Source organism: Canis aureus, chromosome 28, assembly GCF_053574225.1.
Source record: "Canis aureus isolate CA01 chromosome 28, VMU_Caureus_v.1.0, whole genome shotgun sequence".
NCBI classification, from domain to species: Eukaryota; Metazoa; Chordata; class Mammalia; order Carnivora; family Canidae; genus Canis; species Canis aureus.
Window position 1 is genome coordinate 26,224,413 of NC_135638.1, and position 27,711 is coordinate 26,252,123.

A 27,711-nucleotide genomic window follows, 5' to 3' on the forward strand; every position below is an offset into this window, starting at 1 on the left:
GAAATGTTTCTGAATACAGAAGATATTTTTCCACTTCCAATCTTTATAGTGATCCCTATGGATATTGACTTATGATTATAAACTCCTTATTTCTAGAAATCTATATTTATACCTCAAACACTGTCCCTCTCAGAGTTCTGAATTATTTTGTAAACCTTGTTTATTTGCTTTCATTAGACCACAGTCTTGAGAATTTCTGGCTTGTTTACACATATCACCAAGTATTTTTTTTTAGACTCATTCAGCAAAAGATCATCATGAAAGAGGCAATAAACTGAAGTAAGATTAGTGAACAATTTAAGTTTAACTGTTAATAAGGTTTCTTTGTTCCTGCCCGTTAAAGATGACTATCAATATTGCTAAGAGACGTTTATTAAACTGATAAAAATGAATATTGTCTTAAAAAAGTCAAGCTGCCTTTATCTGATCTTAAAGGTAAGCTTATAAAATTAATCCTTCTAGTGTTTGCTTGTTATTCAAGCATAACTTTTCTTCTACACACAGCAATTTTTTTTTTTTTTTTTGTTCAGCTCCAGCAAGTTTTTGGCAGAAGTTCTGTCAATGGCTCTTTGTATAAGAAGCCCTGCCAGTAGGACTTAAGCAAAATGTTGCAAGGAGTGGGAGTGGGGAGTCAGATTGGGGTGACATTGAAAATCAAAGAATTTACAAAGTATAAGAATCACTGTTTTTAAAGGTTTAATCCCTTTGAAAGTTTCAGTTAAGGAAATTTTCTCTTTATGTCTCCCATATCCTGGTGAGCAATAATTTCATTGATTTACTCCATGAATATGGAGTAAATTTCATTGATTTACTCCATGAATACAGTAGACAAGAGAAGCACTTACCCTACCTTAATGGAACTTAATCTCCTATGAGGGATGCCCTAATGCATGGATGATGGGGGTTGTCATGGTGTTTGAAGGTATCCATGGTAAATGTGTGCAAGGTAGTACAACTGCTGCCCATTCATCCTTGCACAGAACATGCCAGGTAGAATAGGTGAGAAACCCTGTGCCAACAAGGGCAAGCAACAATGTAAAGAGCTGCCCAAATCTCACCCAGTAAGAGTGGACACACATAAGAGTAGAATTTAACTTCTTTCTCATCTCTTACACAGACATCCCATCTATCTGAATCCCTGCATCTACTAGTAAGCCTTTCTGATTCCAACTCTAGTAGTGCTTAGACTTAAATATATGCCCCCTCAGAGTAGTATCTGATTTTTAGATGCCTTGCTATGTTTCTTGAGAGCAGAAACCAGATTTAATGCTTTTTTATTATTCCTCATAGCTTATAGTCTGGGTTAGAGCAGGAGCTCTATAAATACTGGCTAAAAGAATAAGAATGCTTTGCTCAGGTTAATATTAAACTCCGTTTGTATTCTTGGGCCATAAACCACCCAGTAATTAGAAGGTTATTCATGTAGGAGCAGCCTTGAATGTAACTGTAATGAAACAGATCTTGGCTGATAACTGGATGAAATAGACCAGGCCTAATGCAAATCTAATAAATTAGGTCAAAACTAACCCAGAAAACATCAAATCTGGAAGAGTTTGTACCAAAATTATTTGGTGTATGGCTCCTTATTTTACAGAAAGGAAACCAAGGCCCTTAGAGGTTGTGGCCTGCTCAAAGTCATATTGAATTAGGGATAAAACCCAGACCAGTAACTATATAGTTCTTGACCAAGTTTTTGGTTAGAGTCAGTTTGGAAGTCAACTAGATGAAGAATCAACCTGTGTTTGCCAAGTCATCATAACAGAAACTACCATTTTTCAAATCCTTTTTAGTGTTTCTGGCACCATGTCAGGCACTTCCCATACAGTCATACATGACTTCATTTAATTTGCATAACCCACCAGAGGGAGGTGCCATATCACCCAAGATTCTTCTTGAGAACTAGAGTCAGTAGGTGGCACATATTAAGAGATTCTTTGCAATTGGTTTATGTTATTGTGGGGGCTGAGGAGATAAGTCCAAAATCTGTAAAGAAGAGTAGTCTGGGATTTGAGACAGAGTGAACCTGATGCCCACAGGTAGAATTTCTTCTTCAAGGAAGCCCCAGCACTACTTTCAAGTTCTTTCAACTGATTGAATCAGGCCCACAAAGATTATCCAGGAAAATCTCCCTCACTTAAAGTCAACTGATTATGGGCTTTAAACAGCACCTACAAAACACCTTTAGAGCAACACCTAGAATAGTGATCAAATACTTGGAAATTGTAACCTAGATAAGTTTACACAAAAAGTGATCATCATAAGTACTATTTTGTTTAACTAGTTCCCCAAGTCACAGGGGTGGTTAGTGGCAGAGCCAAGTCCTCGGGCCCTTTATGCCTGTCTCCATGACTCATGTCTAAGGCCTGCAGTGTGCAATCTCTAAAGGCAAACTTGAGCAAGTTCTCATACTACTCTGAGCCCCAGATTCTTAACTGTGTGAAATAAAGAAAATCACATTTATGGCACAGGGTTGATTTGTGAATTAAATGAGAAAAAGTGAAGTGCTAGCACATATAAGGATCCAACACATGTTAGTTTCCTTTCCTTCCACTTTGTTCTATCTCACATTCACATATACACACACGCGCTACTTTCCCAGTTCATACCAAAATTAATGCCACAAGATGGGCTCTGTCTTAGGTGCAGGTTTCTTTCTAAAATATTACACAAACATTGCTATTTCAAGAAGCATAGCTATGACCTCCATAAATCCTTGGGTATTCCTTCTGATTCATTCCATCTCTCTTGCCTGCTTGGGCTTCTATCTGCTGGAAAAGTGGATTTGCTTTCTTAACTGGATAAAAAAGGACAAGTTAGTTGATTCTGGCTTTTGCTCTTTTGCAGTTGCTTCTGACTTATCTGAATTCAGATCTCTTTTCAACATATTCTGCCTTTGTGCAATAATTGAAAAAAATGATGTCATGTGTGTGGATACTTTGTGAGCATGTTCCCCAAAGTCATTGTTCTACTACTTCTTTGTATATTAGAGGTTGTCTGCAAGGACAAGAGAATTAGATCTGTTGGAATTCTTTTGTCTCCTTTGACCTGGATAGGGCAAAAAGGGAATTGATTACTCCTGTTGTGACCTCAGGATAACAGCAGTCACAACTTGAGGTCCAATAACTGAGTGGCACCACCTGATATTTTGCAGTTTATGTGCCCAAAGTTAAAACCAACAATTTTAGAAGACCTTCATGGCCTTAACTAAATGCCAGACTAGACTTGACTAGCTTCACTAGATGAAAACATTTCTTCCTGCTAGAAAGTCACAACTGCCTGTTTTTCTATGCTACTAGCCTATACTTCTTTAGTGGGGAAGCAGGTTTTATAGAATGTCTCACCTGCCTCAAACTGCCATCCCTAAATTCATCTAATGATAGCATCTCTGCACCTCATGCAGCTGCAGCTGGGGAAAATATCCTTTGAGTCTCAAATATACTAGGTGTCTCCAACATGTGGTCTCAAAAATATGAACTCTTTGTGCCATATATCTTGTCCCCCTCTTTGTTTCTACACTATCACCATTCCAAACCTCTCCCCGTGTCTCCCTTCCCAACTCCTCCTTCCTTATGCCTTACTCTCAGTAGATGACCTTGCCAACTCCCTTGTAGAGAACTCAGGCTAGCAGACAGAAACTCCTACAACTTCCTGATTGATGATCTCCTGCTTTCCTACTAAAACTTTCCTTCCCTCTACTCTCAGAGGAAAGCATATTCCTTCTTCTCTTATTCTAGGTGAATCCTTCGATCTAACCCTGTCCCCTCCATCCCCATCTCTGTAATTTCCTTTCTGAACTTCTAGACTCTTTTCCACAAGATCCTGCCCAATAGCCTTTAAGAAATTCAAGTCTTACCTACCAGGATGAAAAGGAGGGAAAGGTAAGGGAGAAAGGATGGGGATAAACTCCTCTAGTTATTATGCTGTCCCCTATCCTCAGACAGGCTTCTCAGAACAGTTGTCTTCATGTCTTCAGTTTTTCATTTTTCATTACGAACACACTGTAATTTGCCTTTTGCCTCTGCTATTTCAATGAAGATGCTTTTGCTAAGGTTATCAGTGACCTCTCAATTTCCAAATCCAATGAATACTTTCCATTCTGTATCAAATTTGATGATTATGGGACATTTAACACTGTGTCCTTGAAAAAAAAAAAGCATCATAATTTCTGAGACACCACACACTGATTCTCTTCCACCTCCTGAAAGATTCTCATCAGAATCCTTCACTGACTTTCTCCAGCAATCTGCTCCCTAAGCTTCTGTCCTGACTCTTGTTTTCTTCTCATTCTATATCTTCTTCCAACAAGATCCAGGCCTTAGTAAAAACTTTAACAATTTCTTTCTTCTTGTACCAGAGGTCACTACAACTTAATCAAGTTGCTACAGCAGTTGCCAATGCCCAGGAAATTTCTCTAGGAAACACTTTTTCACCTATGACTTAGAATCTTCTTTTCTTTTTGATTTCCATCCCATTCCCTGGAACAAGAATCCTTACTCTCTGCTAGGTTTCTTTGCATGCATGACTTATTTAGATGATCACCCTGAGTTTTGGGTCTACTGTAACAAGAACAAAATTATTAATGCATGAATCCTTCCATCCTTTTCCCTCCTCCTGGCCTCTAAAAGGATCCTGACTTTGCATGTTTCATTTGTTCTCTTCCCTCATACTCCAGAGATGACTCTTTCTGCCTTATCAGACTCATCTTTGGGGATTTTTGTGATATATAATAAGGAGAAAGTAGGGGGCATGTAAGAATAGGAAATGTGGGGGCCAGGAGTAGGGGAGAGCTTTTAGGACATGTAGAAGAGTTGAAGGAGCAGTTTGTAATGAAAGGGAAGCAAATGAAAATGAGGGATTTTAATTCTTTAATTGATTTGATCTTTGATTCATTCAAAATGTTTTTTAAAATGCAAGCAAATAAAATAACATAATTTTGAAAGTACTTTTTAAAATTTTTTAAATATTTATTTATTCATGAGAGACACAGAGAGAGAGGCAGAGACATAGGCAGAGGGAGAAGTGGCTTCTCAAAGGGAGCCGATGTGCAACTCAATCCTGGGACCCCAGGACCACAACCTGAGCTGGAGGCAGACGCTCAGCCGCTGAGCCACCCAGGTGTCCCTTGACAGTATTTTTTTATTTATGGCAAGTTTTCCTTGATGGCAGGTCTGCTATAAGGATAGACCAAAGGGTTTCCCAAGCATACCACTCTTCCACACAAAGACTCTGAACCAAACTGTGGATTTCCCCTTGGATACCACCCCATAACCCAGACTTCCTCATTTGCCTTGAGGCCAGCCAATATGGAGGAAAAATCCAAATGCTCATCTGGTCTTATATATGAGGCTTTGGGTTCTGAACCTGAATCTCCAGGTCAGCTCCCTCTCTTGGGCTCTAGACCCTGAACTGCTTACAAGACATTTCATTTGGATGTTTCACAGAACCCTCACACAATCAACTTGTCCCAAAATTGCCCCTTTATCTCTGTCATCCCTTCTTCTCAATTCCCCTTCTCTTTGTCCCTTCATAAGAGACAGGAACCTTGACTGAGTCTCTTACTACAGAAACCTGGGTGTTACCCTTCTCTTTGCTAAGCCTTCTTATTCAGATGGTCACTAGTCCTCTTCTACCTCTTAAATATATTAATTAACAAGCTGAGCTACTCAATGCTTCCTGGACTCTTGAAGTTTCTAAATTCTTCGTGCCACTGGCCACTCTGTTGTTTTTGCACTGAAAGTCTTTTCATTCCTTATCTCTGATCATCTGTTAAACATTAGCTGATGCTTAAACTTCCTCTCTTCTTTAAAACCTTCCTCAATTGTCCTAAGGGGACCCAATCACTTTCACCTTTGTACTACCTTGAATTTACCAGTATTAAGTCAGATGTCACAATGTATTGTAATTATTTTATTTATTCAACTATCTCTGCTCCTAGACAATGACATTCATGAGGGAAACATATTCTATTGTTGAATCTCTAACACCCAGCATGGTATCTTGTTTATAGTAATTGCTCAAAAATCAAACACTTATCAATTACATGAATGAATGAACAAATTTGTAAAGTAGTTAGGAATCCAAATTAAAAATGAGAAAGGTAGACTTCATGAAGTAATTTGCCCAGTGTTATACAGCTACTAAATGAGAGAGCAGAGTTAGAACATGGTCTGTTATTACAAAGTCCATGCCTTTTTTCTTTTCTTTCATTTTTTTTTAATAGCAACTGCATCACTCCCTAGCTGGTCAAAGCTCCTCTTACACTTTAGAAGTTTATACATACACTTTCTTTTTTTTTTTTAAATAATAAATGTATTCTTTATTGGTGTTCAATTTGCCAACATACAGAATAACACCCAGTGCTCATCCCGTCAAGTGCCCCCCTCAGTGCCCATCACCCATTCACCCCCACCCCCGCCCACCTCCCCTTCCACCACCCCTAGTTCGTTTCCCAGAGTTAGGAGTCTTCATGTTCTGTCTCCCTTTCTGATATTTCCCACTCATTTTTTCTCCCTTCCCCCTCATTCCCTTTCACTAGTTTTTATATTCCCCAAATGAATGAGACCATACAATGTTTGTCCTTCTCCAATTGACTTATTTCACTCAGCATAATACCTTCAGTTCCATCCATGTCGAAGCAAATGGTGGGTATTTGTCATTTCTAATGGCTGAGTAATATTCCATTGTATACATAAACCACATCTTCTTTATCCATTCATCTTTCGTTGGACACCGAGGCTCCTTCCACAGTTTGGCTATTGTGGACATTGCTGCTATAAACATCGGGGTGCAGGTGTCCCGGCGTTTCATTGCATTTGTATCTTTGGGGTAAATCCCCAGCAGTGCAATTGCTGGGTTGTAGGGCAGGTCTATTTTTAACTCTTTGAGGAACCTCCACACAGTTTTCCAGAGTGGCTGCACCATTTCACATTCCCACCAACAGTGTAAGAGGGTTCCCTTTTCTCTGCATCCTCTCCAACATTTGTGGTTTCCTGCCTTGTTAATTTTCCCCATTCTCACTGGTATGAGGTGGTATCTCATTGTGGTTTTGATTTGTATTTCCCTGATGGCAAGTGATGCAGGGCATTTTCTCATGTGCGTGTTGGCCATGTCTATATACATACACTTTCTTTACTGTTCCTGTTAGTGATAATGTTGTCTCTCTTTATGGTGACATTTTTAGGGCATTTTCATGGAGATGTCTTAGGGATACAAAGAGAATCTCAACCATTCTGTTTTCATTGCATATTTTGATGCCCATCTTTGAAGTTTTCCAGAAAATTCAAGATGTTACTGCCCTTTCTTCTACATTTATTTTGTAAACCCAAGTCATGATATTGTTGGAAAGTAGGTCAGAGTTGGAATCCTCTAGCTCTACCCATTGTCATTTATGGAAAGCTAGTCATCAATGCCAAGGGCACCCTGACACAAAGATAGGTGTAAGAGTTTTTTTTTTTTTTTTTTTTTTTTAAATTAAGGAGAGGGTTTTGTGTTCAATAAATCTTCACTATTACTCAGCAAGGATCTCTCTCTGGATTTCTCAGAAGCCAAGCAGACCAACCACCAATGTCCAATGAATATTTTTCTTGGATTCATTTCTGAATCTGTATCCTACCTGTCTTCTTTAATCGCTGCCTATGGCGATGTGGCATGTAATGTCTGGACATATTATCTCAGGAAAGAAAACAGAAACAGTTGGCAGTCTACACACTTCTTTAAAAAAAAAAAAAAGGTGGAGAGTATGTGAATCAAATCAATGGTCATTTGGAGTTTTTAGTTGTTATTGTTATCTGCTCATTTAAAATATCTCTTTTATTTCATCTGACGAGAAAGTTAGGGAATATATGGTTGTTTTTAGTCATTTAAAAAATTATCACTTTCTTAAGTAGTTCAGGGCACCTAAATTCTCTATAAGCAGAGCACAAGGAGAAATGTGGCAAGAACTATGGATCAGAGTTATTACTGAATTTTAAAATATGTAGGCCCCCTTTTCTCCAAGGAACTTAAGGCTCCTCACTAAACTTTTGTGGCCAACTAGGTATTAACATTATTAACAGTAAAGAAGTGTTAACTCCTTTAACACTAAAGAAGACAGGTGAAAGTGTACACTTTTTTCCACAGTATTTTATTGATTTGGCAGTCAGCAACTCACTTGCAGATGGAGTATGTAGGGGAATGTGATTAAGATTCTTATTAACCTAGCAACATTTACTAGGTGTTTTCTAAGCATCAGGAACTGTACTATGTACACATCATATGTACTATGTACTAGGGACACAGAGATTAGATAAACACATATGGTCTGTACTATCAAGGCATTTACAGAAGAATGGGTAGCCATGACAGTTACCCACTGACAGTCTGATGAGGGCCACCATTGCTACGAACTCTGAGACCACAGCAACACATGGAGGGACAGCTTATTGCAGGATAGGGATGAAGGAAGAGTGCCCAGAGGTATACTCAGACTGGGTCTTGACAAATAAGAGACAGACCAAGAAGCACATTAAAAGCAAAGGAAGCAGCTCTTTAATAAGCAAAGGAGAGAAACAAGCCTCCACTAGGAATTTGTACGAATTTCAGAATAGCTTATGTAGAAATTTGGAAGCTGGAAGCAGTAGTTCTGTGAAGGGCACAGTAAGGCGCAGGGAACAGATCAGGTAAGACAAAGGAATGAACAAGGAAAGCAGAGAGGGATTCCATGAAACAACTTTCAAAGCTCCCTATTCAGCTATAGTGGAATCAAGTGCTTCTGATGGGACACAGATAGGCCCCCTCTCAGAAATAGTCCTGACAGAGTCATGCCCCAGAGTTCACAGCGCCTGGAGGTCAGGAAATAAGCCCTCTCACTCTCTACTCCAGGAAGCATTTACCCAGGAACTTCTCATTCCCAAATGGGAATGGACTTACTAAGAAGCCAAACATTTCAGGTCTTTATTCCCAGTATGTCAAGGTCAGCTGCCATCATCAGTTCAACAGCAATGTTGCCCCAAGCTGAGCAACAGCCTGCATGGCATTGCTGTATGATTGTGTACCCAACTGAGCAGGGACCACACACACAGTCTCTCCCAGCCTGTTACTTCTGATAATTGCTTAGTAAATCCTCACATACATATTGACTCTTCTGAACTATTACTTAATTATTTAGATAATTGATTGGTGCTCAATAAATATTTACAAATAATAATTACAATTGGGCTCTATGGTGAAGGAAAAACAAATGGAAAGGAGATGGAGCAGGAGAAAAAGTGAGGGTGCAACTGCTATTCAACATAGTACTAGAAGTCCTAGCCTCAGCAATCAGGCAACAAAAAGAAATAAAAGGCATTCAAATTGGCAAAGAAGAAGTCAAACTCTCCCTCTTCGCCGATGACATGATACTCTATGTAGAAAACCCAAAAGACTCCACCCCAAGATTGCTAGAACTCATACAGCAATTTGGCAGTGTGGCAGGATACAAAATCAATGCCCAGAAGTCAGTGGTATTTCTATACACTAACAATGAGATTGAAGAAAGAGAAATTAAGGAGTCAATCCCATTTACAATTGCACCCAAAAGTATAAAATACCTAGGAATAAACCTAACCAAAGAGATAAAGGAGCTATACCCTAAAAACTATAGAACACTTCTGAAAGAAATTGAGGAAGACACAGAGAGATGGAAAAATATTCCATGCTCATGGATTGGAAGAATTAATATTGTGAAAATGTCAATGTTACCCAGGGCAATTTATACGTTTAATGCAATCTCTATCAAAATACCATGGACTTTCTTCAGAGAGTTAGAACAAATTATTTTAAGATTTGTATGGAATCAGAAAAGACCCCGAATAGCCAACGGAATTTTAAAAAAGAAAACCATAGCTGGGGGCATCACAATACCAGATTTCAGGTTGTACTACAAAGCTGTGGTCATCAAGACAGTGTGGTACTGGCACAAAAACAGACACATAGATCAATGGAACAGAATAGAGAACCCAGAAGTGGACCCTCAACTTTATGGTCAACTAATATTCGACAAAGGAGGAAAGCTTATCCACTGGAAGAAAGACAGTCTCTTCAATAAATGGTGATGGGAAAATTGGACATCCACATGCAGAAGAATGAAACTAGACCACTCTCTTGCATCATACACAAAGATAAACTCAAAATGGATGAAAGATCTAAATGTGAGACAAGATTCCATCAAAATCCTAGAGGAGAACACAGGCAATACCCTTTTTGAACTCGGCCACAGTAACTTCTTGCAAGATACATCCATGAAGGCAAGAGAAACAAAAGCAAAATGAACTATTGGGACTTCATCAAGATAAGAAGCTTCTGCACAGCAAAGGATACAGTCAACAAAACTAAAAGCTAACCTACAGAATGGGAGAAGATATTTGCAAATGACGTATCAGATAAAGGGCTAGTTTCCAAGATCTATAAAGAATGTATTAAACTCAACAGCAAAGAAACAAACAATCCAATCATGAAATGGGCAAAAGACATAAACAGAAATCTCACAGAGGAAGCCATAGACATGGCCAACAAGCACATAAGAAAATGCTCCGCATCACTTGCCATCAGGGATATACAAATCAAAACCACAATGAGATACCACCTCACACCAGTGAGAATGGGGAAAATTAACAAGACAGGAAACAACAAATGTTGGAGAGGATGCAGAAAAAAGGGAACCCTCTTACACTGTTGGTGGGAATGTGAACTGGTGCAGCTACTCTGGAAGACTGTGTGGAGGTTCCTCAAAGAGTTAAAAATAGATCTGCCCTACAACCCAGCAATTGCACTGCTGGGGATTTACCCCAAAGATACAAATGCAATGAAACGCCGGGACACCTGCACTCCGGTGTTTATAGCAGCAATGTCCACAATAGCCAAACTGTGGAAGGAGCCTTGGTGTCCATCGAAAGATGAATGGATAAATAAGATGTGGTTTATGTATACAATAGAATATTACTCAGCCATTAGAAACGACAAATACCCACCATTTGCTTCGACATGGATGGAACTAGAGGGTATTATGCTGAGTGAAATAAGTCAATTGGAGAAGGACAAACATTGTATGGTCTCATTCATTTGGGGAATATAAAAAATAGTGAAAGGGAATATAAGGGAAGGGAGAAAAAAATGAGTGGGAAATATCAGAAAGGGAGACAGAACATGAAAGACTCCTAACTCTGAAAATGAACTAGGGGTGGTGGAAGGGGAGGTGGGCTGGGGGTGGGGGTGACTGGGTGGCAGGCACTTAGGTGGGCACTTGACGGGATGAGCACTGGGTATTATTCTGTACATTGACAAATTGAAAACCAATAAAAAATAAATTTATTAAAATAAAAAATAAAAGAAAAGAAAAAAGAAAAAAGTGAGGGTGCAGAAAGAATATGGAAGAGATATCCATTAATATTAATTTACTGAATGCTCACTAAAATAAATTACAAGTCTCCAGTTTAGCACATGTGTGTATTATCTCATTTAATATTTACAGTGACCTCTGATACACATTATTATTATCTCTACCTAACAGGTGAGGAGAGTGAGGCTCAGGAAGTTGAGTAACTTTCCTAAGGCCAGGGAAGTGTTTTTCTGATTCCAGTCCAGGCTTCTTTATTAAATCTAGCTTCTGGAAGAAAGGGAGAGGCCTCAAGTCTTCCCTATAGAAATTTTACTAACAGTTTATACTTGAAAAAGACCAGCAGCTGATTCTGCCTCATGTTTCAATAACTAAAGAATAAAGTTTTAATCTTGCTTGGGAGGCTTAAAAGGAAATTTATGAACCTGACCACTGTTCGGCCACCCACACGATATTCTCTGGACATTCAGGATCACCACTGAAAGCTCCCCACCTGCCCCTCTGCAACATGATTGTCTTGATTTTTGTTTATAATCCTTCTATATCCATTTAGATCATTAACTTCCAAGGAATGACAAGTGTATGTGTACTTTTCTGGGTGCTCTGACTTAGCAGATAAGCCAGAGGTTAAGATCTGGTGTCTAATACAAGGTATCATGACAAATGCCTATGTTTGACTTATTCTTTCCCATGCCATAGGCTTGGGACTTACCCTTAGATGTGACAAAAAATAATTTCAGTATAATTACCCACAAATGGGTAGTGGGTGGCTTTAAAATCATTAGTTCATGTGGGATCCTTGGGTGGCTCAGTGGCTTGGTGCCTGCCTTTGGCCTAGGGCGCGATCCTGGAGTCCCGGGACCAGGTCCTGCGTCGGGCTCCCGACATGGAGCCTGCTTCTCCCTCCTCCTGTGTCTCTGCCTCTCTCTCTCTCTCTCTCTGTCTATCATAAATAAAGAAATCTTTTAAAAAATAAAAAATAAAAGCATTAGTTCATAAATGCACTCAGCTATCAGATTGTCAAAAACCCCACTAGAAAATACATTTAAAGATTAAACATGAGTGTTTTTTAAAGGTCTGCTTTTACTATTCCTAACATGGGTCTGTACCATTTATACTTTTATGACTTATTATATGTAATCTAGGAGGCAGATGTTCTGTGTTATTTAGCCTGAAGATAAAATATTGTTGAGTAAGAAGTAACATATTTTAGAATAGGTTAATGAGGTTCAAAAGGGTAAATAAAAATGAGGAAAATGTACCCCAATTCACAATGTTTATAAATATAAGCATAGTCTGTAGTTTAATGCAATAGAATTAAATATAACAGGCTGTTTTCTTTCACGATGTATATGTTCCAACAATATAGTTATTCAGTTGAACTGCAGTACTGAATAAGAATGTAGCTTTGAGCATCAGATGAAAAAGTGCATATTTAAGTTCCTACCTTGAATTACTCATTCAATGAAATAGTTACTGAGCACCTACCAGGCACCAGTTCAATGAGTGAGGATACAGTAGTGAAGAAAAGGTATTCCCTCATGAAACTTATAAATTCTAGTGGGAGGAGACAGAAATGAACCCATAAACATATGATGTTTCACATGAGAGAAAATGAAGCAAAGCAAAAGATCTAGAGAGTGGTGGAGAGTTGTTATTTTAGTTGGGGAGTCAGGCAAAGGCCCCCTGCTCTCGTGACATTTGAGCAGAGACTGGGAGGAAGTGAGTACAAGCCATTCAAGGAACCAAGAAAAAAAACATTCCAGGATACATGAGCCATGCAGTAACTAAAGGAAGAACATTTCTGGCAGAGGGAATACACATACAAAGGCCATAAAGTAGGATGCTACTTGGTGTGTTTCAGGGGCATTGAGGAGGCCAGGGTAAAATATTTACTAGGATCTAAATCTCAACTAACTATAAACATACAAATTTTTTCATTTTGAAAAAGTTTTCCAGTACACTCCTGACTAAACAAAACATCTTTTTGTTTCAACCTTATTAAAAATCTAAGTTTCCTACTTGGGGTAAATAATACATTACCAACTTATTTTAATTTTTCATTCTTTCTTTTGTGTCTATTCTATGCCAAGCATAGGTAAGCACTAGTAGTTGCTGAGTAAGAGCAGTGAACATTACAGATGTGTTCTAGCTTTGACCACATGTAGAGTTGAAGAATTTGCATTCTTTGAAAGCTTAATTTTCATGATTCAATATGGAAAGGCTTAGGAGCCAGGATTGGGAATTCAACAAGGATGAGGAATGGGGGAGTGCTGAGAAGTCAACGATAGAGAGGATCAAGGAAGGTCTGTGGGCAGATAAGTTCCAGATTCTAAGTGGAGAAAGAGGAAGAATCAGATGAGGAAACCTAGTGGTCAAAAAGTCTAGTGACCTACCAGGTAAAGGGTTTTGGTACCAAGAGTAGGAGTCCTAGCCAAGTACCTCAGTTAGCTACAAGAGATCTACATGAAAGACAGAAGGGGCCCACAATAAGAAAGGAACTGAAACAGCCTGTTTGCTAATAGGACTCAAGATTTGGCATGAGGAGTTTTCAAGCATTTTTGTCAGGCCCAAAGAACAAGATCTTAATTTTCCTGTTGTGCTTAGACCAAAAGTTGAAAACAAGGTTTTGACTCTTTTTCATCACAATTTGAGTTGATGCATGTTTGCTAAGTTGAATTGCCTAGTTCTGACTCATTATCTGCAGTAGACCCATCGACATTCTAGCATTGGTGTCCTCAAGGGTCTCTTGGCTCACCATTGTTAGTCGTCTATACTCTTTCCCAACTGTCTCTCCTCTCCCGTGCCCCTAACTAACAAGGACTCTCACTGTAAAAAGTGTCAGAGCACAAAATAATGGCGTTTTCAAAAAATCTCTGATAACAATTAGACTTTTTTACATGTCTGTTTTCCTAGAAAAAAAAAAAAAGCCAGAAAATTTAGCCTTTAACTCATATATATAATCAAGACTTTTTGCTGTTATTGTTTGTTCTTTGGGATTTTTTTGGGTAACTTTTGCCCCATTTATATATATTTTAAAGATTTTATTTATTTATTCATGAGAGACACACAGAGAGAGGCAGAGACACAGGTAGGCTCCCCGTGGCAAGCCTAATGTGGGACTCTGGAATCACGACCTGAGCCAAAGGCAGACACTTAACCACTGAGCCACTCAGGTGCGCCCATTTACATTTTTAAGACAGGCACACATACTTTCTTCCTTATGTACACATACACCTTACATCTATTACATAAACAATATATCATGTAAATCTACAGATGATTATATCTTATACACATTCATAACCATCCTCATTTATGAAATGAAAACAGAGTTCAAAATACAAATTGAAGTAGAATTGTGAATGCTGGGCCCTGGGCTTTATATAGCAAGAAATAAAAGAAGTCTGGTATCTGGCATTCATAAAATTAGTTTAGGTGTTTGGGTTCTACTGGATGTTTCTTGGTTGCCTTGGCAACCCAGTACACAGATAAACTCTGAGAAGATGAAAACTCTGGAAGGAAGTTGAGATACTCACACTGACTTAACAAAACTATGCTGTTATAAGGATGATTGCATTTACCTTGTTCTACCTCCTTCAAAAAAATCTTTTAAGAATATTCTAATTTGGGAGGCTCAGAAGTTTTTCTTACTGATAACTTTTTTCTAAGTTAAAGGACAACCCTATTTAATATAGAAAATTTGGTGAACACATCTATTTCCTCTACCTCTTAATTGAATCCTCTCAATCTCAAGCCAAATGTCTGCAAGCAGAGCGATCACCTTTAACTTAACTCAAGCTTCAGACAGTATCAGCTCTGTAGCAACAGGTACAGGCAGACCAGAATAGGCCTTACAAAGAAGGTATTCTGAGTTATGTCCTAGATATGTCGATTCTGGCACAACATCTTGACTGTATTAGTTAGTTCCCTTCTACCCAGATTAGTTATCTATCTGTACCAATTTAATCCAGAGGTTTTTTAATTTAGGGATCTGACAAAGGGTCTTGTTGGAATGACAGCCCCTTTTAGAAAAAGAATTACACATAGGTTTACTGAACAAGTAACTTGAATATAAAAATACAGGTGATTTTGAATATTCTAGTTCTTTCTCACTCAGAAATTGTTGATAAAAATTCATCAGTTTGGTTGTGGGAATTGTCTCCACTGTTGCATAGTCTGGATTCTCCTCTCCCAGGTTTTGGGATATATTTCTGAATATTTCATCCAGCTGCCATGAAATGTCCACTTCTTGTTTTGAGGACCATTACTACTAATCTCAAAATGTTTTCAGGCTTCACTCATACTGAGTACAGACTATATAGAGGATTATTTGCCTTTCTCTGAAACACTCTGTAAATTGTCCTCTAGGAAACACCATTGCACTTCCTATGCCAAATATATCCTGAGGAGCAGAACCAGAGATGGTATTATTCTTAATGTCCAATATCTTGTGGGCTGTGTTATCTATGTTTCCGGTCTGCTGTCTCTGCCTCAAACTCAACAACTAAACTTAAACTAATCTTCTTCCTAAGACCAGATCCCTTCTTAATTCCCTACTTCTATTACATATCTTCCAAATTACCCAGGCTTAAAACTGCAGAGTCATCATTGATGATGTTCCCTCTTCTTGGTCCTCTATTAGTCAATAATTCCTGACTATCATAAAGATCCATACTTTTTGATTTCTTCCATAGCCATCCTTTTTATTCCATACTCTTGCCACTGTTCCCATTCATGTCTACTTCATGGAGGGACCACTGCAATGGTCTCCTAGCCTCCTCCTTCAATGCATTCAGTGCCCTGGCCAGATTATTGGTGCTTAAAGCATATCACTTTTCTATTCAAATTTCTAGTGAATCTCCATTGCTAAGAGAAAAAATTCCAAACTCCTTCATTTGGCAGTTGGGTCCTGGTGCGAATCTGTCTTCTCTAATCTCATCTCTTAATTCTTACCTACAGTCACATCCAGTGAGATGTCATCTACTTGCCCTTCCTCCAACATACCTTGTGCATTCCACCCCCAAGCCATGTCTTCCACCTGGTTGGCTAATCCAGTTGTCGTTCCCAACTTCCTTTTTTTGTCTTGTCATCTTCTACTATAGAGGCTGGAATCATTAAATATCCTCTTTCCCAACCTCCCTTACAATATGGGTCATTTATGTGTCACAATTGAACACTTTGAATGTCATCACAACTGTTGTACTACTGTTCTGTTTTCTCTAGAGAAATTATAGTTTGCGTAGAAATGTAGATTTAATAAAATGTCATAATGGGGTTTTAGAGCCAGAAGAGGAGTAGTGTTACAGTTTCTAGTTTACTCAGCTAAATTAAATAGTTTTCACGTAAGAAACATAGTACCTATTCTTGAGACATTGTTAAATTTTTCTTTGATTGTTGAAAATGTTTGCTTTTTTCTTTCCTTCCTCCCTTTGTCCTTCCTCCCTTCCTTTTCCTTCCTTCCTTCCTTCCTTCCTTCCTTCCTTCCTTCCTTCCTTCCTTCCTTCCTTCCTTCCTTTCTCCTTCTTTAGTTTGATGGAGAAAAGAAGAGGGAGATGGGATTATTTATTTGATGTCCTAGGAGAAACAAAAAGTTTAGGCCCTCCCCTTTACTTCCTTTGATAATTTTTTTTTAAATGGCAACTTTAATAACTAGATGCTACACTTTGTTTAATTGGTTACTATGTCCTGGCACAAATGTGCTATTAACTAATAGTCAAAAAACTGAAGACTTCTTATTTACTTGAATTTCAGCAGATCTCTTCACAGAGCTATTAAATGGTTTTGTCTTTCAGAGTCTGCCTAGGGGATTACCAAGTCAAATTGTTGAATCCCCAAACTGTTGAACTTTAGTTCACAAAGTAGTAACTATAGAAACCGAAAGGGTCATTTGGAAGGGCTATGTACAGTTAAAGAGACCTGTGGTTAACACCAAAAGAGAAAGAAGGAAAGCCCATTGACCTTCAATCCACTCAATGAACAGTTTTACTTCTCTTTCTTAACAGTAAAGTATAAACAAATTTTGGAGTAAAATGTCTGAATACAAGAGTTACAATATAGCAACAGTTGCAAAGGTCACATCAAGCTCTCCATTTGGATAAGCAAATGGTATTTGATTCCTTTGTCTATTTGACCAATTTGGCTTAATGAACAATACTTTTCCTAAAAACTCTTGTAAAAATATTCCCTAAAGGATTCCAACCCTGGCATTTATGAGGCACAACAACTTCTAAAAGGAAATATACTTGCTTTAAAAGACTCATCACATGTTTAACTATGGTAGAATTAGGAGCTCAGTGTTTTAGATAGTACATGCTTTTAAAAGCCAACCTCTATCTCCCACTCCCAGTTAGGAAATGAATAAGTCATGGGAATAAAGGGTACTGCATAGAGAATGTAGTCAATGATATTATAATAGTGTCGTACGGTGACAGATGGTAACTGCTCTTGTGAGCATAGCATAATGTGTAGAGAAGTTGAATCACTATGCTGTAGACCTGAAACTAATGTAACATTGTGTGTCAACTATATTCAAATTTAAAAAAGAATTGTTAAGGCAAACTCTAATCTTAAATATATCCCAATGTGTATAAGAAGAGTGACCATATTTATAACCAACAAATGAAAAAGGGAGGACAGAAGGGAGGAATGGGAAGAAGGAGAAAGCAACTGGGGACATGTAAAGTGGGAGGGAAGAGTGCAAAACAGAACTCAAATCCTTATTCCTTCCCACTTCTCCTGTGGTTCTTTCAACAATTCAAAAATACATAGGCCAGGCACAAGTATATGGGGAGTGGGGGTTGTCCCATTCTTTTTAGGGTCTCGCCATCTGGTGAGGAAAGCTGACATAGATAAAGAAGTCCAGGGATACCTGGGTGGCTCAGCGGTTAAGTGGCTGTCTTCAGCCCAGGGCATGATCCGGAAGTCCCTGGATTGTGTCCCACATTGGGCTCCCTGCGTGGAGCCTGCTTCTCTCTCTGCCTGTGTCTCTGCCTCTATCTATCTATCATCTATCTATCTATCTATCTATCTATCTATCTATCTATCTCAAATAAATAAATAAATAAATAAATAAATAAATAAATAATCTTTTTAAAAAAGAAGTCTAATGGAGAGCTGACCTTCATAAATATTATTTTAAATATTTTCTGATGATAACAAAAGAATAAGGAACAGAAAGCTTCCTTCCTGAAGGTAGGAGCATTGTTTGATGGCAATGGTGAGATTTGAGCAGGATCTTGAATGATGAGCAAGATTGTGGAAGATGGAGATACATGAAAAGCAGTCAGCCAGACATGGCTGTGTGGGTCATTCCTGGAGAACAGCACATACACTGTCACACTGGACCACAAGTTGCATGAGAGTGATGATGACACAATGAGAAAGCCAGGCTCAAGTCAGACACCAGCCTGAAAATTTCATCCTTTTTGTCCTCCTGAAAGGTAGTAAGGTATTTGCCATAGCAGCAAGAAGGAGAATCACTTGAGCAAAGGTTACAGCTTCTGTTTAAAGCCTGATCATGCCTTTTCTCCTCAGATCTCAGCTGGAGCCCCTGTTGTGGTATATAGGATAGACCCACCCCGCCACCTGCTCAATTTCCCCATTGAGGTAGCGGCTCACTGCCACTTCCATGTTCTTTCTACAGTGGATACCTAGTCTCTTTTTCTGCCCAGGACCCCCTTTTTTTCTGGGGTTGACAACTTCTCTTTTTAGAGTTCCTCCTCCTACCTCTCCAAGCACATGGATCAGCCAGTCCCAGAACCCCAAAGTGTATTGTTAAAGCTCAGCAGATGTGAGACAAGCCAGTCCTGAGATTTTTCACATTGGACATAGGCAAAGGGAGTTAAGCTTTCTTTAGTGTTAAAGGTATAAAAGGTAGAAGATGATGAGGAATGAAACTGACTTAAGAGAATGAAACGAAAATAGAGAAAAAAGAAGTAGAGCTGAGAACCCAAAGTGACAACATGTCTCAGTGACATTTTCCTGGGGTTCAAATGCACTGAGACTTCCAATAAATCTTCTTTTGTCTCAGATTAGAATGAGGTTCTGTCAGTTGCAATCCAAAGGATCTCAACTAAAGGATATCTGCATTTGGCAGGCCTTCTATTAATTACCTCACTCTGCTCTGTGGGCCCAAAGACTGAATGTGTGGTTTGCACCCATGAGCTCCTTTACCCTCCTGTTGGTAGTCACTAACAAGAGATTTGAAGCTTGAGTTTGCCTGCAAGCTTCTCCTGAACGCACAGCTTCCATAAGGAGCTGTGTTCACACAGCAATCTCCCAGTTTTGGTAACTGCTTCCTTCTCCTGTAGCTTCCCACTGAAATGTAGAAAGGTTTCCCTGTTCTGACTAGCATAAAGTAGGCCATATCCTTTGGTTTTCTCTCTATAGACCTTTTGCAAATAGTCCTTTTACTAAAATCACCCTAATCACTCAGCTAGAGAGAGTCCTTTTTCTCAGAATTCTGACTATTACAAGTTCCCAGGTGATTGGTGAGGGTTGTGAATCTTTCCCAGATCAAGACTCTTGGGATATAAATCATAAACTAACTGCCAAGCATCCTGGGTTATTCAGCTTTGAAACAAGAATTCTCAGTCTTCCATTTTAGCCCAAGAGGCCAATCTTAGCCCAGGGTCAGTGAATTCAAGGCCATTCCTCATTCTCATATCCTAGTATGAGTTTCTTAATGAGAGTGCGTGCATTAATCACAGCTCTGTCCACAGGGTCTGGCACAACGTCAGAGCCATTCCAACACAGCCCAGTTTTTAGCAGTCAGTATCAGCCTACTGTGTGCCTCACCAGTACTAACCCCCAGACAGAACCAATCTGCAGTCCTGCACTTTATCCTGATATCTGCCATGCCCTGGACACATTCTCACAGCATAGAAACAGCCAGGAATCCCAAGACCACACCTGGGACCCATTTCCAATTGAGAATCCTTATGCCAGAGCTAATATAGGTACCATTTCCCTACAAGGGAATCTTGATTTCCTGCAAGTAATTTTTGGAGGCAGACCCCTGGATCTGACCTTTAATCATGGCTTGAGTGCCTTGGTCATTTATTCCATCTTAAACAATCTTACCAAGACATGATTACGTGGCTGAGACATTGAGACCTTCAGTGAAGATTCCTAATGTGTAGCCAGTCACAAAATTTCATATTCAGCAACCCCAAACTTCTACATTTGAAGTTTGAAAAAAAATAGATTTTTTTCTTTATCTCCATTCTTTCTCAGAAGTATCTAATACTTGATGCTAAATGACACTTATCCAAACACTGGCATACCTCTACAGATTCGTTAATCTCCCAGGGCATTCATAATAAAATGTCATAGATTCAGTAGCTGAAAACAACAGAAATTTGTTATCTCACGGTTCTGGAGGCTAGAAGTTGAAATTAAGGTACTGACAGCGCCATGCTCCTTCCAACAGCCTCTAAGGGTGGATCTTTCCTTGCCTCTTCCTAGCTCCCAGTAAGGCATTTTGTGTGTGGCAACAGAATTCAAAACTCTGCCCCTATCTTTATGCAGCAATCTTCCTGTGTGTGTCCCTACCTCTTCACATGGCATTCTCTATTATAAGGACATCAATTGTATTGAATTAGGGGCCCTCCCTCTTCTACCCTATTTGTAACCAATTACATCAATAAGGACTACTTTCAAATCAAGGCACATTGTGCAGTACTGGAAGTCAGAACTACAACCAGATCTTTTTGGGAGGACACAATACAACCCTTGATGATAGTTCTACCTGAGATTAGTCACAATGTCCTAGAATATTAGTCAAAAGCCTAAATTTTTCTCTCTAATTCCAGAAGGCAACGTTGGAAGGCAAGCAAGGCTTATGTTAGTATAGAGTTAATCTTGAATCTGTTCTGATTTTTTTTAAAGAAAATAAGATAAGTATTAATTCACAATTGACGGGCACAATGTTTTGTAACTTTAGAAAAATGTACTACCCAGAGACTTGGTGAGGTGTTGGTTTTTTTTAAGATTTTATTATGTATTTATTTACTTGAGATAGAGCATGCATGTGTGCATGCATGAGGAGGGTGCACAGATGGAAAGGGAGAGAGAGAAGCAGACTCCCCTCTAAGCAGGAAGTCCCATGCAGGGCTCATCTCAGAACCCTGAGATCATGACCTGAGCTGAAGGCAGACCTTCAACTGACTGAGCTACCCAGGACCCCCCCTCAACCCCTCAGACTAAGGACTAACTTCTCCACTAACAGAAGTTGACTATTATTAATAATAATACTCATTATTTATTTTTTATTAAAAAAAACTCCCTTGTACAAAATTAAACTCAATATAGCATCCTCTTTACTTCACAGGTGATTTGCAAAGTCATTCTCAAATATTTGCCCCAAATGTTGAATTATGTCAGAGGGAATTCTTCTATGTCTCTAATAAACAGAATAAGAAAAGCTATTCTATTTTACTTCCCCTAGGTTGGAACTTTCAGTGTTTCATTACTAGGTTTTATGAGAATAACAACCAAGACAAAAACACAATCTGAGAGCAAGTGCATGTTTTTTAGAGGACAAAATGATGAAATTCTCTATTTATCCATTCGTTATTTATTAGGAACTTTATATCATAGGAAATCACATTTTAAGGGTTGGTAGGGTTTTCTTTCAAATCTTCAGAAAAGCAGGAGCTTCAAAAAAACCTAGATTTGCTTTTTGCTTCCATGAGTCATTCTTTAAGGCGGACAAATCTTAGATCTGTCTTGAAGAACCATTTTCCCCGTAAGAATGGGTGCCACATGACTGGCATACACACAGCCTGGCATGAGGACTGCCTTCTACATTGTAGCCAGTGGCCAGCTAATTTCTCCTAGAGTACAAAAAGAAAGAAACCATCTCCTTCAATCATTATAGCAAAATTTTTCATGATGTGCTTTAATCCATACCTGGAAGGTGTGAATTAAACTAGAAGATATTAAGTGTATCCAAGAGCTTTCAATTTGTGCCAACCTGATTCTCTGTTCGATCTTTCTCAATGGATAAATTCTTACCAGTAGAACATTGTACTGCTCTGCACTTTCCTTTGATATGATCTCTAGTGGCCATGAGGGTAACCACTGCTGGCTTGTTTGCACTTGTCTCAGGGGCTAGGTAGAGGAAATTGGACACAATAATTAATTCAGATTCAATGCCCAGAGGTGCGTCAAGAAAGCTGAACTTGAAGCTCAGATTGCAAAAACGTAATTCAAAGAGAACATGATATTCCTTCTCCCCTGGCGTTTTGCTGATAGAATTATAAAGCTAAATGGAAGCTTACCCCCTACTGTATTACATTCATTTTGAATATCCTCCATTCTAAGAACAGCAAAACTACAAGTAGAATGATATCACCAGTGTACTTCCTTGATTTAAAATATGATCAGCATAGATCCAATTTGAAGTTTTTAAATGATCTTTGAAAAACAAAAAATGGATCCTTCTACCGATTGCTCCTACACTAATAACACTCTGTATGGTGGGACTGCTGATTTTTTTTTTATTCCAAGAGCAATTTTACAATGGAAAAACACTATGACCTTAACATTATGAAAAGTTGAAAAACACAGACAGACTTTATGTTGAGTATAAACAAAAATATCTAACTACCAGGTTTATTTCCTGGCCAGTAAGCATTTGATATGTTTATGAAGCCTTGTAAAGTATTACAGCAGCCTATGACTATATGGAAAGTCTCCCTGGGCAGGTTAGTACATGACTTCAGTCTTATTAGGGTTGTCATCAGCTCCTTGTAGGATTCTGGCTTTTTACCATAGTCTGTGATCCAGTTTTGCTTTCCAGCGTGCAGCCACCAGCATGGGTATGATTGTTTGACAGACTTATGGTGATGCTTATTGAATAGTTATATAGGAAAATTTCTCATTTGACTACAAGTACCAGAACATAGAATATAGTCTATCGTCTCCTCTTTCCTTCTTTCTATTTTTTTAAAATTTTTTTACTTTTTTAAAGTAATTTCTACACCAAACATGGGGCTCAAATTTATAACCCTGAGATCAAGAGTCATGTGCTTTACCAGCTGAGCCAGCCAGGTGTCCTCTCCTCCTTCCTTCTTTTGTTTTATTTTAATTATAAAGGCAATATATGTTCTTTTTTAATTTAGGAAAATAGAAAACAAATTTTTATAGAATCTCTTATCATCTCATCACTGCTGATATCCTGGTGCATAATCTCACCATTTATTTGCATGCATTGTGACAAAGTTGAATAATTATACACAGTATACAACTTTGTGTTCTACATTTTTATTTTTTTTATTTTTATTTTTTTTATTTACTTATGATAGTCACACAGAAAGAGACAGAGAGAGGCAGAGACACAGGCAGAGAGAGAAGCAGGCTCCATGCACCGGGAGCCCGACGTGGGATTCGATCCCGGGTCTCCAGGATCGCGCCCCGGGTCAAAGGCAGGCGCCAAACCGCTGCGCCACCCAGGGATCCCATTTGTTCTACATTTTTAAAAAAAACATTGTCTCATCGTGTGCCTGGGTGGCTCAGTCAGTTAAGTGTCCGACTCTTGATTTCAGCTCCAGTCATGATCTCAGAGTTCTGAAATTGATCCTGCGTCAGGCTTGGGCTGGCATGGAGTCTGCTTAAGATTCTTTCTCCCTCTCCCTCTACCTACCCCCGCCCCCGCCACTCTCACAAGAGCTCGCTCTCTCTCTCAAAGAAGAAGAAGAAGAAGAAGAAGAAGAAGAAGAAGAAGAAGAAGAAGAAGAAGAAGAAAACCACAACATTGTCTCATTGCTTTTGTACATTTTTAGTTATTTTAATGACTGAATACCATGGTATAAAGTGGTGACACCATAGCTTACTTCACCATTAGCTAGTTTGCTCCCCAGTCCAACACAGACACTTTCTTCTGCTATTAAAACAACTTTGAAATGATCATCACTGGGCAAAAAGAATAGTGAATTCCAAAAATGTCATGGGCCAAAAAGTATTTATATTTATAGCTCCTGGGTCAGCATGCCAAATTACTTCCCAAAAGGATTCTATTATTTTATACAGACACTAGTTATGTGCAGAGTACCCAGTTAGTTTGCCATGCCCTTCATTGCCATTGGAGTTTACGGTATTTTTAATGACTTCTCTAATTTAATAGATGTTTATGATAGTTCCCAGTTATGATTTTCATTTCTTTGACTACTAGCAAAGTTATTTTTCCCACAATTTGACTACTAGCAAAGTTAGTTTTCTCCATAACTTGGTTCATTATTTATATTTCTTCTCATATAAACTGTCTCTTTGTACTCTTTCCCACATATCTATCAATGTCTTTGTGTTTCTCTTATGGATTTGTGAGAGCTCTTACTATTTAATACTTTGGTCTCCTATTTGCTGTAAATATTTGTTTTGCTTTTAAACTCATACATACGGAACTTTAAAATTTCACTGTAACAAAATCTGTGTATTTTTCCCTTGTTGACTTCTGTTTCTTCTAAACTTAGGAAACTCTTCTCCACATACCAAATGGACCAATTTGATTCCATTTTCTTCTAGATTTTCTGTTTAAAGTGTTTAACTCTTTATCTTGAATTAGTGTTCCTATAGCTGTATAGATCTAAACTGTTTTCTCAATTGCTAGCCAGTGATCTCATTCAATTGAATATTTATAATATCATATAGTATAGATGTAATTCTGAGGTTCAATATATTATGTTTTACTGAGCTATTTAAGACTTATAGCTGAAATGATTGCAGCTTTATAATATATAGGTATAACCCTTATATCTCTACAGGTAACAATTTTTTCATTAGAATGCTTCTTGGATTTTACTACATAAATTTCATTGAACATATTTATTTTTCAGTACAGTATTTTCCACAACTGCTTATAGAAAATTTTTATATTTTTCTCAAAACTCAAATTTTTAACAAAAAGCATCGATAGGATGTCTTGAGTTAATAAAGAATAATAAAAATACTTAATAGACCTCGAGTCAAATAAAATTAGTGGAATATCATAATCATATTGATATCATAATGTATAGACCATTTTAAGGCACACTAAGTGATAGTAAAAGGGATTATATCTGGGATGTTATATACAAAGCAAACATTTGTTAATAACTATATTAGTTATTTAGTGATCAGAAACTGATGTACTAACATGATCTTTCTTATACAGGATAGGCATTTTAGGCGTTTTATTGTTTGGCTCACTGCAAGCAGATTAATTGGGTATTTGGGGGGATTTTTTGTTTGTTTGTTTTAACATTTTATTTTTAAGTAATCTCTAAACCCAATGTGGGCTCAAACTTATAACCCAGGATTAAGAGTTGCATGCTTTACTCACTGACCCAGCCAGGCACTCCAGTTGGGTGTTTTAAGCTGATATGCCAACCTATAATTTTTCTCATTTAAAATAATGGAAAATAGTCTCCTCTGTCCAACACTTTTAGGGCAGTAAGTCTGATTATCAAGAGCAAATTATTTACTTAAATGGGAGGTACCTGTTCTTTGTATCTTATAGGACCAGAACTGCCCTACCATTAATATTCTTTTCTTTAATATTTCTTTTCAAACTTTTTTTTAACTGAACCACTGAGAGTAAGTTTCCTACATGATACTCCCAAATCTCTAAATACTTTAATACGTAATTCTTATAAACAAAGACATTTCCTATATAATCACAACACAACCATCAAAATTGGTGAATTAACTTTGATGCCTACCATTTAATCCTTAGATTCTACCCAAATTTTACCCACTTTCTCGAAAAATGTTCTTTATAGTAAAAAGATCCATTCCAGAACTGCGTTGTATGTTGTTGTCCTGTCCTTAGTCTTCTTCAAGCTAGAATAGTTCCTCAAAGTTTCCTTGTCTTTCGTGACCTTGAAAGTTTTGAAGAATGTCCCTTAATTTGGTTTGCCTGATGTTTCTTATAGATTCAGGTTTGGGGGTGGGGGGCAGGAATGTCATAGCATTACTGTTTTCATTATACTGTACCACAGATAAATACTCAAAGTTAGTTTATTGGTTTTATCTTCAAATTTGTAAAGCAACAGGAATTTTAAAAATTACTTAAAACTGGACAGAACAACTAATACTTCTTCTCTTTGTTCTTGGTTAGCAGTAAACCAAATAGAAAGCTGTTGTGCCAATTAGCTATTGCTATTTAACTAATTAACTTCAAAACTTAGGACTTAAAACAACAAAACATTCTTTGAGTTGGCAATTGAAGCTGGGTCCAACTAGGAGGGTTCTTCTGGTCTGGGCTGGGCTCAGCTGATCTCAACTGAGCTTGCTCATAAGTTTATGGTCAGCCAGGGACTCAGCTGCAAGGTCATCTGGGATGACTCATTCCTTCAATCTCCAGCATTTGGAAGAAAAAGAGCAGAAGCCCAGGGTCAGAACTTAAATATCACTCTTATTGCATCTATTGGCCAGAAATTACAAGGTCAGATAAATTCAAATTTTGTAGAAGTGATAATTTTTATGAATGATAAGGGAAAATGCTTTTGATTAAATAGTGAATTCAAAATAGAGGTTGTGGGGGGAAAAAAAACAAAGTAGAAGTTGTTCTGGTTAGCTATGGCTATGTAATAAATAACTCCAAACTTAGTGGCTTAAAACAACCGTTTATTTTGCTCATGATTTTTACACATCATGAATTCAGGAAGGGTTTGTTTCTGATCCATGAGGCATCAGCTGGAGTAGTTAGGACTGGAAAATCTACTTCTAGATGATTTTTCCATTGGGATGTGGCACATTGGTTGTTTAGTTTTCTCTCCAGACATGATGTCTCATCCTCTAGGGTCTCTCTACTTGATTGGGCTTCTCGCAGCATGCTTCTCAAGTGGTAGCTGCCTATCTCCTTAAACCTGGATACAGAAACTGGTGCAATTTCACTTTGGCCACATTTACTTGTTCAAAACAGTCACAGATTTTAACCAGATTCAAGAAGAATGCGGACTCCTCCTTTATTCGTGTGAAGAGTGTCAAGGAATTAGTGGCCATTTTAATCTGCTATAGTCTGCCCTAGGATTACAAACTATTTATATTCTTCCCCGTGTAAAATGTGCTAATCCCCTTCCACAGTCCCCAAAAGTCCCGCCCCATTATGTCATAGGGTTGGGCTTAAGGTTGCAGATCTCAGAGCCAGGTACAGACCAACCTTGGATTTGGTTCTTCAAGTATATGTCCTCTTAACCTAAAGTCCTGTGAGTAAAGACTTGAGTTACCTATCCCCAACACACTCACTCACACTCAAACACACACACACACACACACACACATTCACATACACCAACATGCAATGCTGGAACAGGCAAGTATAGACATACACTTTCAAAACAAGAGAAAACAGGAGGCACAGAGCAGTCACTGTTTCA

At 38.3% G+C, this 27,711-nt stretch overlaps 1 protein-coding gene across 17 annotated transcripts in view; it reads left to right on the forward strand.

Annotated features, from left to right (window-relative positions):
* The window catches only part of LOC144300565 (uncharacterized), a 228,499-nt gene that overhangs the window by 114,932 nt on the left and 85,856 nt on the right, over positions 1-27,711 (forward strand). The window contains exon 7 of one of the 17 annotated variants that reach the window (XR_013367263.1): positions 23,902-27,138. The exons of 13 other annotated variants lie outside the window; for them this stretch is intronic. The gene's annotated coding sequence lies outside the window, so the exon portion shown is untranslated. Of the gene's footprint in view, positions 1-23,901; positions 27,141-27,711 lie in introns of those variants that run through there. 3 more of the 17 variants (XR_013367272.1, XR_013367267.1, XR_013367259.1) reach the window with 3 other exon arrangements.